We start from the raw sequence: 17821 nt of genomic DNA, 5'->3' as shown, positions 1-17821 counted from the left end.
AAGCACACTAACAGAAGACACAGCATTATCATTGTAATAAAAACTATAATATCAATGGTAACACAGTTGTCAAACATACATTGACATACGTAAATAAGACATAATTATCTCAGTGTATGTAGAACAGATACAGTAAGCAATATGTCCTAGATGGAAGAGAACATTTTAAATGATCACAGATGCAATTCTCAATGAAATAGTATATGCCAAATAACAACATACAAAATTCTTTAACAATGATTTTTATAAATTTTAAGGTGAAAAAAAACACAGAAGCCCGTTGTATCAGGGTGATACGGTTAAGCTATGCGATTTCAATGACAGCTGTGCCACCTACAGGCTGTGAAGATGGACAACTTGCATTTTCCTCTTAACTGTCCCTGGGTCTAAAGTGAAGATGCTAATATAACCCACCTTATGGAATTGCTGGGAGGATTTCCTTCTATAGCGAGGAAGAGCACACTTAGAAATCACTCAGTATGTGTGGCATGCCATTACATGTCAATATGAACAGCTAGAATTAAAATGTGAAAACATAATGCTATTTGTATTAACACTTACAAGTTATGAACCATTTGTAAATAATAAAAAAATTAATTCCTTGAGACAACAAAACTGTGTTGAAAGAAATCAAAGCGCTAAGTAAACCGAGATAATCCATACTCATGGACAAGATGATTCAATATTGCTAAAATGTGAATTCTTACCAATGTACTGCATGAATTCAATGTAACCAAAATCAAAATCCTATCAACTTATTTTCTGGCTATGGACAAGGTGTTTGAAAGTTTGTATGTAAAGGTCAAAGACTAGATAAAACTGAAGAAATACTGGAGAGCTGCCAAAAGACTGACACGTCAGACATCGAGACATCATGTAAAGTTTGCAGTAATCATGGCAAGGTGGCTTTGGTGGCAGAACAAACGAATGTGCTAGTGGAACAGCGAGAAACCAGAAACAGACCCATACAAATGTTATCAACTGGTATTTGACAAAAAAAAAAATAAGGCAGTTTATTGGAGAGAAGACTGTTGGTTTCCATTAGGGCATGTTGAAACAACCAGGCATTCACATATTTTTAAAAATGAATCTAGACACAAATCACAAACATCTCATAAAAATTAACTCAGGATGGACCATGTACATAAGTGTAGCATTGGCAATTACAAAACTTTTTTTAAGATTTTTTTTAAGATTTATTTTTTTTTTGGAAGGGCAGATGTACAGAGAGGAGAAGAGACAGAGAGAAAGATCTTCTGTCTGATGATTCACACCCCAAGTGGCCGCAACAGCTGGTGTTGCGCTGATCTGAAGCCAGGAGCCAGGAACCTATTCCGGGTCTTCCACATGGGTGCAGGGTCCCAAGGTTCTGAGCTGTCCTCCACTGTTTTCCCAGGCCACAAGCAGGGAGCTGGATGGGAAGTGGAGCTGCCGGGATTAGAACCAGTGCCCATATGGGATCCTGGAACATTCAAGGTGAGGACCTCAACCATTACACTTTTGCGCCAGACCCCAGAAATGTTTTAATATGATGTTAAATCTGTGTCACCTGGGCTGTCCATGCCTTTTAGTACAATATCAAACACACAGTCTTTGAAAGAAAAATGTTAGTTGGATTTTATTGGAGTGTGTGTATGAATGCTCTGTGGCATGCACAGTGAGTTAACGGAGAAAAACACAAACTAAGAGAACCATGAAACCATGTGAAATATACAGCTAAAATATATAAATCACTTTTAAATTCAACAATAAGAAGGCAGACAACTTAATTTAACAATGAGCAAAAGACATCTTGCCAAGAGAAATACAGACAGCAAGGAATCAAAAACAAAAGGCACAATTGTCTGCTTGAGACCGTTATAAACCAGAACAGCGAGGCACCTCTGCGCTGTGAGAATTGCTAAAATCAGAACACCTGTCATGGACCGAGAGCGTCAGGCACTCCGGCATCACAGTGTGAGTGCAACAGTGGGACCACGTTGGGAGCTTGGCAGCTTCTCACAGAGGCAGTCTTACAGTCCAGCGTTGTGCTCCCAAGCAACTATCCAAACAAGCTGACGATGAATTCATTCAAGTATGTATAAGTAACTTACCCAGACTTTTCATAAAATGGAATGAGCCAGGATCCCCTTCAGGAAATTAGTGGGAGAGCTGTGATACATCCATACAGCAAAACACTGTTCAATGATAAAAGAAAAGAGCTTCCAAGCCACAAAAAGACATGGAAAAACCTTGAACATATTGCTAAATGGAGTAAGCAGCTCTTTTTTTGCTTAAACTATGTGCTTTGTAATTATAACCATAGAACATTCTGGAACAGAACAGGCTATAGAGATGGGAAATTAATGTTTGACGCAGATTTGATGGGAAAGAGACAGAGAGAGAGAGAGAGAGAGAGAGAGAGACGTGAGCGGGAGAAGTACAGAAGCTCTTTCGGATAGGTATGATAAGGTGAGTGCTGACATTTTGTCAAAACCCATATAACCAGTGTAAATTAGACCATGGGAGCTAACTTTAGGTCATAATGCATCTATTCAGCTATTAAAAAATACAAAATGCAGTTCTTTGTGGCCAAATGGGCCAAACTGGAAACCATAATGCTAAGGGAAATGAGCCAATCCCAAAAGGTTAGATACCACATGTTTGCCTTAATTTAAGATGATATGATGTTATGCAAAACATGTAATGCTATGTATGTTATGTTATAAGTTGTGCATAAACTAAAATTGAAATGTCAATGAGGTGGTCACAGAATGTGGTTAAGAACTCACATTTATTTTTAACATATTGGTTACTCATTGCTATGCCAACTAATTCCATAATGATGTAAATTTTTGCTGATGGTATATGGGAAGGGTCTCCTTAAGAAGCCGTTGAACTAGGCCGGACAGCAAGATGCTGGACTCTATGTTTGGTATATGCTTGCAGTGAGGGAATCTCAACTGAGCTTGAACTGTGGTTATGTAACAAGGTGGAGTAACCCAGCAAGGGGGGGGGGGTTGGGGAGGGGTGGGAGTATCCCAGTACCTATGAAACTGTGTCACATAATACAATGTAATTAAATAAAAAAATATTTTGTCAACTAAGACATAAAGCAAGATGTTAATGACAGTGATCCTGTGCTGGCGTAGAGTATGCATGGGAGCACGGAACTATTCACCCAGTTGTTCTGTAAACTGAAGCTGCTCCAAGCCAAAGCCTACTAAATTATTTAAAAGAAAAGATCAAACATTTTAGGAATAGGGTTTTGATCAATGATAAAGATCGCAATTAGGAGACCCACGTTGGAGTGCCTGGGTTTGATTCTGGGCTCTGACTCGCCATTCTATTTCCCAGTACCCATAGTAAGAGGCGAACTCAAAAGAAGTTCTCTGTCCCTTAGGCCTGGCACTGGGCCAGCAGGCATGTGGGTAGAATGCAGAAGTAAGAGAGAGAGAGAAAGAGAAAGAGATTGCCATCCCATGGCCTCCTCAGACCTTGGGCTACTGTTCTGAGGTCATGGAATCTCCCCACTCTCCCTTTCAACAGCAAAATTAGCCTCCTCTTTGCCCCACCCACCTGCCAGGGGCAGCTGTGCCTCAGGGTGCTGGAAGTTGGTCACAAACAGGAGTGATACGACCACCACCACCTAAGGGCTGTTCTGGAGCAGCCCTGCCCAGCCAACAGACCTTAGGAAACCTTGCTGTAAATAGCCAGGCAGAAAAATACATATCTGAGCAGAGGCGAGGGGTTTGCAAGCCTTATAGGCATTTGTCACATACTCATTTTCCTTTGCAGCCCATTTTTAAAGTTCCTGGGATGTACTTAACCAGGACTCAGCTTGACAGCCCTTGTCCCCATCAGTTGACTTGTTACTCACATTAAAGGATTAGTTGTTATATGGGTTATGGAACAGCATGTTGATGTTTTCTTTTCCTTTTTAAAGATTTATACATTTTTATTGCAAAGTCAGACACACCGAGAGGAGAGACAGAGAGGAAGGCCTTATGTCCGTTGATTCACTCCCGACTGAAGCTGCTCCAATCTGAAGCCAGGAGCCCAGAACCTCCCCAGGGTCCAGAACCTCCTCTGGGTCCCCCAAACATGTGCAGGGTCTCAAGGCTTTGGGCCATCCTTGACTACTTTCCTAGGCCACAAGCCAGGAGCTGGATGGGAAGCAGGGCTGCCAGAACACAAACCAGCGCCCATATGGGATCCTGGTGTGTACAAGAGGAGGATTTTAGCTGCTAGGCTACCACACCGGACCCATGTGGACATTTTCTTTAGCTTTCCCTGCTGCATGCACCCGGGGTCTCTGTGAAAGACCTGGCACATGCTGGGGCTCGCACACAATAAATAGGTGGACAGTTAGCAGCAGCATGGGAAGAAAGTATTTTCCAAACAGAGGGCACCTTGGCTCCCACTGGTAGGAACTATGGCCCTTGAAGGGAAGACCCTGACAGTGCAGCTGAGGATGCTGGGAAGGGACAGTGTGTGGAGACCCTGCCCTGCAGGGACATGACTGGAACTCAGGAAAAGAATGGGTCACAGGATGGGACATGAGAGTGAACAGGGCTAGAGTGACCGAAAGACTGCTTCTTTCCCCAAATATTTACATGAGACAGAAACAGAAAGTTTTCTATCTGCTGGGTCATTTTCTCCAAAATGCCCACAATGGCCAGGGTAGGGCCAGGGCTGTGTCCCATGTGAGTGTTGGGGACCTGAACACGCCAGTCATCACTGCTTCCTGCAGGTGGGCATCAGCCGGAAGCTGCAGCCAGGAATTTCTAGAAGCTAGGCATCTTAACTTCTGGGTGGAGCACCTGCAGTCCCCACCCAGGCATTTGCTTAACCAATGGGGCCATCTAGTATTTATTCCAAGGTAACTTCTTTGTATCTTAGCAGTAAAACCCCAGGTGTCCAGACTTGCCTGTCCCTTCCCAAGTAAAGGCTGTGGATAGCCTCCAGCAGAACTGATGGGAAGATACGCATCAGAACAAAGAAATGCGGGAACTGCTGAGGAGCCCAGCTAGAGGCAACACCGCCAGCGGACCCTCAGGGCTCTGTGCTGAAGGTTAACCGGGACTGCCACCCTGCGTACCATTCAGAGTTCAGGAAGCCCCGACACTTGCACACCTTCTCCCACTCCTCCACATTCATTTCCCTTTGGGGGAGAGGCAGCTCCCCAAAGCACACTGGGGGCGCTGTGATTAGGGAAGGGGAAAGTGAGGTGTTGGACAGCCAGAGCAGCAGATGCCCCTTAAATCTGCTGGACCCAGGTTGTTAGGAGTAGTATTCAGGAAATACAGGAAGGGGTTAAGGTCAAGTGCAGCAGGAAGAGAAATGGCACAGAGAGATGGACTCAGAGCCCCAGAAATCCGTACACATCCTAGGAGACTCACCGGGATTTTCCTAGGATAATGGGGAGAACTTGAATAACTTTTGTTAAAAATCCAAGTTACAGATGATTTCATCTGAGGCTCAGCGGAGTCCCTAAGACAAAGGATCAAAGCAGAACAACACCTGGGGCAGGGTCACGAGGCGGCCTGCCAGCCTCTGGGTCACCAAGCACTCATCACCCCACACCCCTTCAGTTGGGAGATCATGTCTGGACCCTAGCACTTGGAATTAAGAGCTTTGGAGATCCTCCACCCTTCACCTCATTCACCTCCACGGAGGTTCTCAGCCAATGGACCCTCAAGTGTGTTCACAGACCACACATGCCAAACGTGTCAGCATCAACCTGGGAGCTTGTGGAAAATGCTTATCCCATTGTCCTGTCCCTGAACCTTGCCAAGTCAGGAGGAGTTCAGGGGGCCTAGGGATGAGTCACATAGTCAGCATTGTCATGCCTTCCAAGTGTTTCTGGTAAAGGCTAAACTTCAAGAATCACCACAAAGCACAGAAAGTTCATGGAGGCAAGAGACTTGGGGTGTAAACTTTTTTTTTTTGTCTCACTTAATGTCTGTACAGGAGTGTTGTCTGTTCTCTTCCTTCCTGCACTAAGGAATAACAGTTTATTCCCATTGGCCTGCCTTTGTGCCCCGGAGTTGCAGTTCCTACACCCCTACCCCTAGAACTACGCCACTGTTAAAAGGCTTCTCCTTTGCTTCCAGAAAATCAGTCACAGCTCTCTCGCTTCAACTGTGTTCTTACCCCAACTGTGTCCCCTGGATCACAAGGGTTATTACCAGTGTCCCTTCACATGCTCTTAGTTCCTATGGCCCTGCTGCTTCAAGCGCCAGGACGCCTCTTCCAGTGAGTGCTTCCATGCAGTCCAGGGAAGGACAGTCTGAGCCAGCTGACAAAATCACAGTGCTACCCGACTCACAACAGAAGCAGCCTTCAGCCTTTCGCTGAGTTCAGGTGAGCTCACTGCTTTTGCAGTGATGTCTTCCATGGCAACATGTTGCCAGTTTCCTAGTTTATTCTTTCTCAGCCCCACGGCAAGGCAAGCCCCAGGAGAAGCTGTACAAATGTTTTGGAGAAGGACAGAAAAGGGGTGGGGAAAGCCTTGCAATGAGGCTGCAGGACCCACACAGAAAACTTGCCTCCTTCAACTCATTCTTCTCATTGCTTTTGGCCCCCTGTGGCATGCAGGTCTTTCCCATGCTTTGTAATGCTTCCAGGTCAATCTGCACGCCCGTCCCCACCTCCACTACCCTCCCATTCCCTACAGGATATCCTTCAACATCAAGAATACAACCAAATGCCTAGATCACACCAGTCTAAGGGAAGCATGATGGCTCATTGTGGTAGACAGTCATTGGTGGGAAAGGTACTGCTAATAGCCACATCATCTTGTTCAAGGAGTCGGGGATGTGAGGTGTTAGCAGGCTGGCCCACAGGCCTCTGGAGGCAGAGCTGTGCACCACACAGTGGAGGCCCACCTCGTGTCTTATAGGAAAGCTTGTGTGTGTGTGTGAATGTGTGTGTGTTGTACCACAGGGACACCCAAGGGAAACTGCCACTCTTCTGACCCTTTCTAAAATGCTGATGCCAAGTTGAGGTTGTGTACAGTACATTCAATATACTTGTTTTCACTTGTTATTCAAACATAGTTACAACCTAACAAACATCATTATAAATGAATCTAGACTTAACAGTTTTGAACCTTATTTTTTTCCTGGGTCAGTGACACCTAACGAGATATGGTCTTTTGTGGGTTTTTTTGTTTGTTTTAGGGGTTTTTTTTTCTTTTAAATTTATGATTCAGTTCCCTGACCCCCTCCCCAAACTCCCTACCACCTGACTCCCCACATGTGGTTGCAATAGTATAGTCCTTCACAAACAGTCCTACATGTGTCATTCTGTTATTTAATTGTATCCTGACAATGTAGGTATGGAAAATGGTGAGAATCCAGCATCCTATGGTCGAGATACAGTTAACAATTTCAATGGGAGTCCATCTTTGATCTGGAAGTGGAGATGCATTCTGCATTGTATACTCATATCTGGATATGATAGTATCCATTATACAGTTAAATAAAAAGCCATAAAACAAAATCAACAACCGGAGCAAAAACAGGAAATTCACAACACCATGAAGTTAAATAACATGCTACCGAATGACCAACATGTCGTTGAAGAAATGAAAAAGAAAATCAACATTCTTCTTGCAGAAAATGATAGTACTGTATGACGTATGAGTCAGTGCGGAAATTAATAAGCAAAAAAACTTTTTTGAATGAATAAAAATAAAACAAAAATTTCAAAATCCATGACATGTAGCAAAAACAGTATTGAAAGGTCTATTGATTCTGTATTTTTCATGAAGGTTGCATTATTATCAAAGAGAATATATGGGGCCCGGTGGCGTGGCCTAGCGGCTAAAGTCCTCGCCTTGAATGCCCCAGGATCCCATATGCGCGCCGGTTCTAATCCCGGCAACTTCACTTCCCATCCAGCTCCCTGCTTGTGGCCTGGGAAAGCAGGAGAGGACGGCCCAAAGCTTTGGGACCCTGCACCCACGTGGGAGACCCAGAAGAGGTTCCTGGTTCCCGGCATCGGATTGGCACATACCGGCCCATTGCAGCTCACTTGGGGAGTGAATCAGCGGATGGAAGATCTTCCTCTCTGTCTCCCCTCCTCTCTGTATATCCGGCTTTCCAATAATAATAAAATCTTAAAAAAAAAGAGAGAATATATGATACTTGTCCTTTTGGGATTGACTTAATTCATTGAGCATAATGGTCTCTAGTTGGGACCATTTAGTTGCAAATGGCAGAATTTCATTCTTTTTAATGGCTGAGTAGTATTCCGTGGAGTAAATGTACCACTGTTTCTTTATCCACTTCTCTTTGATGGACATCTGGGTTTGGAAACATAATTTTTTGTCCTATTTTTCCCAGAAATGTTACAGCTTTTGATTTTACTTTTATGTAAGCAAGCCATTTGGATCATTTTTTTTTTTTTATAAGATGCAAAAGGATGAATTGGAATTCAGGTGTTTTTTTTGTTTTCCTGAACATGAATGTCTGACTGTCGTCTACAACAAGACTATTCATTTCTAAAAGACTGCTTGAGGGCTTTGGGGCCACACAGAGCCTGTTTTAATTCTGGCTCCGTCACTTGCTTTTATCTGTCTAGGCCTAAATTCTTTCATCTGTTTTGTGGCATAAGTCGGATAGTGACCACAAGGATGAACCTGGCGATACAGGTAAAAGCCTTATCTCTTCTTCACAAGAGGTGCAGTAATGAGCATTTCTTCTAGATGCTTCTTCGCAGGAACCTCTCTGAGTCTGCCATGCTTCCCTGCTCACCCTGGTTCTTCAGAGAGGAGGGTGGGATGTGACCATGGGGTGGCAGAAACAGAGGGTGTGTAAAATTTGAACCCAAAGTATTACCTAGGTTCACATTCCATGCACCTTCACTGGTTTGCAGAGGTTCCTCGGCCTCAGAATTTGCTTCTCCTCTTGTTCTCTAGCCACCATGCTCCCCACACCCCAGGTTATTCCACCCAGCTCTGTGCCCTCTCCAAAGTTCTGTGAGGTTCAAGAATACCTCCACCATCTTTCCTAGAAAACCTCTGAGCAGCTCCAAATCTGTTTATGTACTACAACTCTCAGCTAAGGTGCAAGATCTACCACCTCCTGGGTCCACCTGGGGGATAGATGTTCCAGGAGAGGTGGAAGGGACCCCCACTTTGTATGGATTGGAATGGTTCACTGCTGCTATTAGCTGTCTCCCTCACAAGTAACATCAATGGATAGAAGCCCTAGGGAGACCAGCTACAGCTCAGCTCAACATAAGGCAGAACTTCATGCATCTGATGATTTTTAAGGGAAAGGTGAGTCCCCAGCTTTGAGATTCCTCACACTAACCCTGAGTGATGCTTTCCGTACACATTAAAGCTGGCAGGAGCATTCAATAAAAGGTATCATGGCTGTGGGTGGCTGGTAAAATACAGTCCCAAAGTGTTAGACAAAGTGAGACAGTCTGTCTCCCACACAATGTCCTTCATCTTTTGTTAGCTCTTCAGCTGGAGACTGAATCAACAGGCAACAAATAAAATCCAGGGAAATTGGACCTTCTGATTTCATTTTCAAAAATCACACTCCTGAATAATCACAGAAAACTCAGGGATTAATTGCACCTCTTCATTTAGTTAATCCTCTTTATCATGAGAGGGAGGCTGAGCAAGGACATGGGTTAATAAAACTTTGCTTTTCTTGCACCTGTTCTCTAAGTCCATTACTGTAGGCCACCTTGATCTGAATGACAGAAATCTACCTGCATTGTGAATGGATCCAATACATTGGAACACTCTTACCTTGCATGAAACAGAGATTCCAGAGGGCCAGGCAAGATAGCATAGTAGTTAAAGTCCTCGCCTTGGACACGCCGGGATCCCATATGGGTTCTGGTTGTAATCCCCACGGCCAGCTTCTCATCCAGCTCCCTACTTGTGCCCTGGGAAAGCAGTCGAGGACAGCCCAAAGCCTTGGGACCCTGCACCCACGTGGGAGACCTGGAAGAAGTTCCCGGCTCCTGGCTTCGATTGACTCAGTTCCAGCTGTTGTGATCATTTGGGGAGTGAACCATTGGACGGAAGATCTTCCTCTCTATCTTTCCTCCTCTCTGTATATCTGCCTTTCCAATAAAAATAAATAAACCTTTAAAAAAAAACAGAGATTCCAGGAACAAATTCATTTTTTGAAGCCAGCCTGCTCTCCCGGGAATTGCGTAGCCGCTTTATTACAATGTCTTCAACTTAAAGCCCACCTTTCATTTGACACTTGAAGCTTTATTCACAAGGCTTCTTAGGTCTTCCACTATTTCCATGCAAAATACAACTCAACCACGCTTATTGAATATTTCTTGGTAGGCCTTGTGGGAAAGAAAAAAACATCAGAAATAGGAAATTGAGTAAGACATGGTTCCTGCCTCCAAGAATTTGCACTCTACTAGGGGAGGGGCACAATAATGGCTATTACTGTCAGGCTGCTCAGTTATCTTGCTGATTTTATATACTTTAACAAGAGCTAAGGAAAAAAGTGTATTGAAGGAGGACTCCATCAGGAATGCCAGATCCTAACAGTCATTGTGGTAGAGCACTGGGATGCTCAATTCATTTCTATTTTTCTCTTCAGTAAGTTCCTAATTCTCTCAAAGCAAAGAAAAGCAATTTTGAAATTCTTCTAGATTACTTGTTCCTCTCTAAAACATAGCTAGTGTATCTTTACTTTAAGTACTTATTGAAAGTATCATTATGAATGGATTCATAAAAGTAGTGATTCTGTACCTCTAAGTACACATACAGTCCTGCGTGTAAACCACACACTCCTAAAATCCTCAGCTTCCAGAGACTTACCTAAACCTCCCTGTGAGCAAATCACTCCCCCTTCACAGGTCCATCTACACTGCCAACTGAAACATTCAGTCACTTTATAAGGATGCCTGGTGGACCCTAACAGCTCCAGCTCTATACCCAGGCTGAGTCGGCCTTCAAGGGGTCCTTGGGAAGATCTTTGCCACCTCCACCTCTCCAATGCTCCAACGTAGACCCCGGAGTTCCACCACTAAAGGGCCACTTCCTTCGAGTGTCCAGTATTGTTACCCTCAAATGGCCCAAGTAGAACACAAGCTGTTGTCAGCGCAGTGGCCACGACTCAGTGCAAGTGCTTCTGAATGATCATTCTCAGTGGGAGCACAGCCTGATGGTGGGAGGGAGAGGAGGAGGCACAGCTCCATAGAAGTAGATACTTTGTCCCCTGGTCCTGCATGCAAAGAAACCAAATTTGTATTTCTTTGTTTCCTTTTTAAAACTTGTTTTTGGGGGGAGACTCGCAAGATGGCCGACATAGGAGGAAATTGTGAGGGAGCTCACAGACAGAGAGGGCTAGAACGCGACAAAAGCGTAAGTGGAGCAGCATAGAACTACAGGGAGAAGAACGTGAAGTTCCCTGGACAGTGTGGAGCCAAAAAAATCCACACAACTCTGAAGAGCAACCAGGGAAAAACAAAACAAAGGGCAGGAAAGACGACTTTCTGTTCCTGATCTGCTGAGTCACCTTTGAGTGCAGATGCCGAAAGCCGCAGTCGACCCAGAGACCGACCCGCAGACGCTGTGGCCTTGAGGACCGGCGGTGATCGGGACCCGCTGGCACCTGCTCACCCTGGTCGCCAGGACCCACCAGGACCTGCGCCCGCTGCGGACATTAGGACCTGGAGTCATTGGGACCCTCCAGCATCCGCCCACCCTGGTCGCCAAGCCCTGCCAGGACCTGCATCAGCCGCAGCCTCCAGGTTCCATCCGCCTGCACCCGCCGGGACCTGCAACGGACGCAGTAGCCGGGAGATGCACCAGCGGTGAGGGTTCCCACTAGAGGAAGAGGCAGACTGCAAGAACCTGTGGTTTGAGTGAGTTGGGTGGGGACAGTGGTGGGTTGGAGGCTCCGGGAGTTGGCCCCCAGGGGCATGCACAGAGCCTGAACACCCTTGATGCTCATCTCCCCTCCCCTTCCCCCCCCGAGACTCCAGCGTCTAGGGACACCGGGAGAGTGCCTTGAAACTGCCAAAACTGTGTCTGGGAGGTGACGCACAGTGGTCCTGTGTGCTGAGGAGAAAGGCAAAAGACACACTGAATACTCCCCTGTGCCTTTGTGGTCTGGCACTCAGCTGGGCGGTGCTATCCCACAGGAACCCAAGCACGCCTCTGGGCTGGGCAGTCCCATGCTAGCGCTGGGGTGGTCGGTCCTCTGCAAGCGCTGGGGTGGGCGGGACTGCGCAGGAGGCGCTTCCAGAGAGCACCTGGAACACCCCACGCCCTATAGTCTCATGCTTGGGAGACGCACCAGAAGAGCACTGCGGACTCGCGTGCAGGAGGCGTTCCCAGAGAGCACCTGGAACCTCCACGCCCTGCAGTCCCTGGCGCTGGGGACACACCGAGAAAGCACCTAGAATCCTCCGAGCCCTGTGATCCTGCGCACAGGGGGCGCGCACAGAGAGTGCCTTCACTCCCCCACGCCCTGTGGTAGCATACCTGTAGGGGACGAGCTGAGAGTGCGCTTTGAATCCGCTGGGCCCTGGAAGTGGCGCCCTGAGGTCCAGTGTTCTGGAGACGCACCAAAAGTGCCTTGAAAATTCCCACACCCTGCTACTCCACGCCTGCAGACTCCGATCTCTACAGGATAGTGCTTGGAGACCCCTCAGCACACTGGTGCCTAGGTCTCTCAAAAAAGAAACACTAACACAATGGGAAGAAATACCAGAAAAGGTAATGATCCAGATGAGAGAGCCAACACCCTACCAATAAAGGATCAAAAGCCAATGTCTATTTCGGAGATGAGAGATGAAGACATAGAAGATCTACCAGACAAGGAATTCAAAAAAATAATGTTAAAATATGTCAGAGACAATGAGAAGAATTGGGAGGACTTCAAGGAATTCAAGAACCACATAGCCTCAGAAATACAACAAATGAAAAGAAAATCCTTGACTTAGAGCACAAAATTGAGAGCCTAACCAACAGAACAAATACAGCAGAAGAGAGGATCTCTGAAATGGAAGACACACAAAACGAACATACCCAGTTCATTAAACGGCTGGAGATAAGTCTGAACAAAGCCAATAAGACCATACAAGAATTGAAAGACAACCTCAGAAAATCGAATATTAGGATTATCGGCCTTCCTGAAGGAGCGAAAAAAGAGTCAGGAATGCAAATGGTGCTCGACAAAATTATACAGGAAAACTTACAAAACACTTGGAACATGAACCCAGCCCAAATCCAGGACGGTCAGAGGACTCCCAGCAGATATGACCCAAAGCGATCTTCACCCAGACATATGGTGCTCAAGTTCCACTCCAACGAAGACAAAGAAAGAATCCTAAGACAAGTACGAAGCAGAGAAAAGATCACATACCAGGGAAAACCAATTAGGATCACTGCTGACTTCTCTGAAGAGACTTTACAAGCAAGAAGGGAATGGACAAAGATCTTCCAAATCCTGAATCAGAACAACTGTCAACCAAGAATATTGTACCCAGCAAAGATCTCATTCGTATTTGAGAACGAAATCAAATACTTTCACAGCAAAGAGAAATTAGAAGAATATGCCAGCACAAAACCAGCTCTACAAAATCTCCTTAGAAATGCACTAAATCCAGAAAAAAAGGAGGTGAATCATAAGCAAAGATGGCAAACAGGAAGGTCTCCCCACTAAAGTCCACACAAGGAAGGGCAATTACACAGATATCAAAAAAAACAAGTATGGCAGGGCAAAATCACAACCTCTCAATTTTGACTCTTAACACAAATGGCCTGAACTCACCAATCAAAAGGCATAGATTAACAGAATGGATTATCAAACAGCACACAACTATCTGTTGCCTACAAGAGACACATCTAACCAGAAGAGATTCTAAGAAGCTGAAAGTGAAAGGTTGGAAACAGATATTTCATGCCAATGGATGAGAAAAAAGGCTGGGGTAGCTGTCTTAATTTCAGATGATGTGGACTTCAATCTGACACACATCAAAAAGGACAGGGAAGGACATTATATATTGGTGAAGGGACTGATCCATCAGGAAGTAATTACAATCGTGAACATATATGCACCAAATTCAAACGCACCTAGCTATGTGAAGCAATTACTCACGGACTTAAGGGGAGACATAGATACACACACAATAATAGTGGGTGATCTTAACACCCCACTAACAACAATAGACAGATCAACAAAACAAAAACTCAACAAAGAAACAACAGAACTCATACAAACAATAGAACAACTGGACATGATAGATATTTATAGAATTTTTTACCCTAAGGCCACAGATTATACATTTTTTTCAGCAGTACATGGCACCTTCTCCAGGATCGACCACATGATAGGACACAAAGCAAACCTAAATAACTTAAAAAAGATAGAGGAATCATACCATGTACCCTCTCAGACCACCACGGAATGAAGCTGGAAATCAGCAATTCAAAATGCCCCAGGAAATACAGAAACTCTTGGAGGCTGAACAATATGCTATTAAACGAACAATGGATCAGAGAAGAAATTTAAGATGAGATCAAAAAATTTATGGAAACCAATGAAAACTCTGACACAACATTCCAAAATTTGTGGGACACTGCCAAAGCAGTGCTACGGGGTAAACTCATTGCAATTGGAGCTCATGTCAAGGCCCAAGAGAGGCGCCAAATACAGGAACTAACCACACACCTCCAGGAATTGGAAAAACAACAGCAGAAGAGCCCCACACACAACAGGAAACAAGAAATCATCAAAACAAGGGAGGAAATCAACCAGATAGAAATAAAAAAAACCATACACAAAATCAATGAATCAAACCTGGTTTTTTTGAAAAGATAAACAAAATAGACACCCCACTGGCCCGACTGACAAAGAAAAAAACAAGAGAAAGCAAGAATTAACAGCATCAAAGATGAAAAAGGCAACATAACAACAGACACCGCATCCATTAAGGCCATAATTAGAAATTACTACAAAGCACTGTACTCCAACAAATCAGAAGATCACCAAGAAATGGAAAAGTTCTTAGACTTCTACCACCTGCCAAAACTTAGCCCAGAGGCAACAAACGACCTGAACAAACCCATAACTGAAGTAGAGATTGAATCAGTGATTAAAGACCTCCCAACAAAGAAAAGCCCAGGTTCAGACAGCTTCACTACAGAATTCTACAAAACATTCCGAACAGAACTGACCCCAATCCTCTACAAACTCTTCAAAACAATAGAAAAAGAGGCAGCCCTTCCAAACTCATTCTATGAAGCCAACATTGCCTTAATCCCAAAACCAGACAGAGAACTAACAGAGAGGGAAAACTACAGACCTATCTCTTTGATGAACATTGATACTAAGATTCTCAACAAAATCCTAGCCAACAGAATTCTAAAACACATCAGACAGATCATTCATCCAGATCAAGTAGGATTCATCCCTGGAATGCAGGGATGGTTCAACATTCGGAAATCCATAAATGTGATACACCACATCCAAAAACTGAAAAACAAGAATCACATGATAGTATCAATAGATGCAGAAAAAGCTTTCGACAAAATCCAACACCACTTCCTACTAAAAACCCTAACCAAGGTAGGCATAGATGGAAAAATCCACAACATAATTAAAGCCATATATGAAAAACCCAATGCCAGCATCATACTGAATGGAGAAAAGCTGGAACCCTTCCCACTGAGATCTGGAACAAGACAGGGATGTCCGCTTTCTCCACTACTATTCAACATAGTCCTAGAGGTACTCGCTGAGGCCATAAGACAAGCAAAAGAAATCAGAGGAATCCAAATGGGAAACGAAGAAGTCAAACTCTCACTATATGCAGATGATATGATTCTTTATGTAGAAGAGCCAGAGACTCAATACAGAGACTGCTAGAACTTGTACGAGAGTTTGGTAGAGTGGCAGGGTACAAAATTAATGAACAAAAATCAACAGCCATAGTGCATGCGAACAGCCCCAAGATGGAAAAAGACTTAACCAGCAAGATACCATTCAAAATAACAGAGAAAAGTATGAAATATCTGGGAATAAATCTAACCAAAAATGTAGGAGACTTATTTGAAGAAAACTACAAACTACTTAAAAAAGAAATTGAACAAGATCTAGAAAGATGGAGTAACATCCCATGCTCCTGGATAGGTAAAATCAATATCATTAAAATGTCTATACTGCCAAAAGCAATATATACATTCAACGCAATCCCAATCAAATTGTCCAAAACATTCTTCATGGAACTGGAAACAATGATCCAAAGGTTCATCTGGAAACACAAAAAACCACGGATAGCTAGAACCATCCTGAAGAACAGGAAGTTAGCAGGGGGAATCACAGTTCCGGACCTCTGGACATACTATAGGGCAGTGGTTATCAAAACAGCGTGGTACTGGCACAAAGATAGAGAGGAAGATCAATGGAGCAGAATAGAAACACCAGAAGGGAACCCACACAGATACAGCCAAATAATCTTTGACAAAAAGACAAACGACAATCCAGGCAAATGGGAAGGTCTGTTCAATAAATGCTGTTGGGACAACTGGTTAATAGCCTGCAGAAACAAAAAAAAATAGACCCACATCTCTCACCATACACAAAGATCAGATCTAAATGGATAACAGATCTAAACCTACATCAAGAAACCTTCAAACTTTTGGAAGAAAATGTTGGAAACACACTGCAACACTTAGGAGTAGGCCCTCACTTCCTAAAAAAGACTCCAAATGCAGTAGAAATCAAGACCAAAATAAACAAGTGGGACCTCATCAAACTAAGAAGCTTCTGTACAGCTAGAGAAACAATCAACAAAGTAAAAAGGCAACCCACAGAATGGGAGAAGATCTTCGCACACGACTTAGGTGATAGAGGGCTGATCTCCAGAATATACAAAGAGCTACAAAACAACCAAAATGTCAAAACAAACAAGCCACTCAATAAATGGGCACGGGAAATGGGCAAACACTTCACAAAGGAACAAACCTAAATGGCAAATAAACATATGAAAAAATGCTCAAGTTCCCTGGCAATAAGGGAAATCCAAATTAAAACATCAATGAGGTACCACCTGACGCCAGTAAGACTGGCCCACATGAATAAAAGCACCAACAACACTTGTTGGCGAGGTTGCGGGGAAAAGGGAACCCTACTCCACTGCTGGTGGGGCTGCAGGCTGGTACAGCCTCTATGGAAATCAGTATGGAGAATATTCAAACAACTCAAATTCAACATACCGTATGATCCAGCAATAGCACTCCTAGGAATATATCCAGAACAATTGTTTTATGAGAAACCAACATGCACTCCTATGTTCATAGCAGCACAATCAGTAATTGCAAAAACATGGAAGCAACCAAAATGCCCATCAACAGAGGATTGGATAAGAAAGCTATGGTTCATCTACTCCATGGAATACTACTCAGCTATTAAAAAAAACAAAATGCAGTTCTTTGTGGCCAAATGGGCCAAACTGGAAACCATAATGCTAAGGGAAATGAGCCAATCCCAAAAGGTTAAATACCACATGTTTGCCTTAATTTAAGATGATATGATGTTATGTATAACATGTTATGTTTTGAATGTTATATGTTGTGTATAAACTAAAATTGAAGTATAGGTGAGGTGGTCACAGAAGGTGGCTGGGAACTCGCATTTACTTTTAACATATTGGTTACTTATTACTATGTCAATTAATTCCATAATGATGTAAATTTTTGCTGATGGTATGTTGGAGCTTTCAATTGACTGGGATGATACTCTGCTGGCTCTGTTTTCAGACCAGAGAGGGTGTACCTAAGAAGCCGTTGAACTTGACTGGACAATAAGATGCTGGACTCTATGTTTGGTATACGCTT

Source organism: Ochotona princeps, unplaced genomic scaffold (genome assembly GCF_030435755.1).
Source record: "Ochotona princeps isolate mOchPri1 unplaced genomic scaffold, mOchPri1.hap1 HAP1_SCAFFOLD_112, whole genome shotgun sequence".
Classification (NCBI taxonomy): Eukaryota; Metazoa; Chordata; class Mammalia; order Lagomorpha; family Ochotonidae; genus Ochotona; species Ochotona princeps.
Note: the sequence above shows the minus strand (reverse complement) of the source record.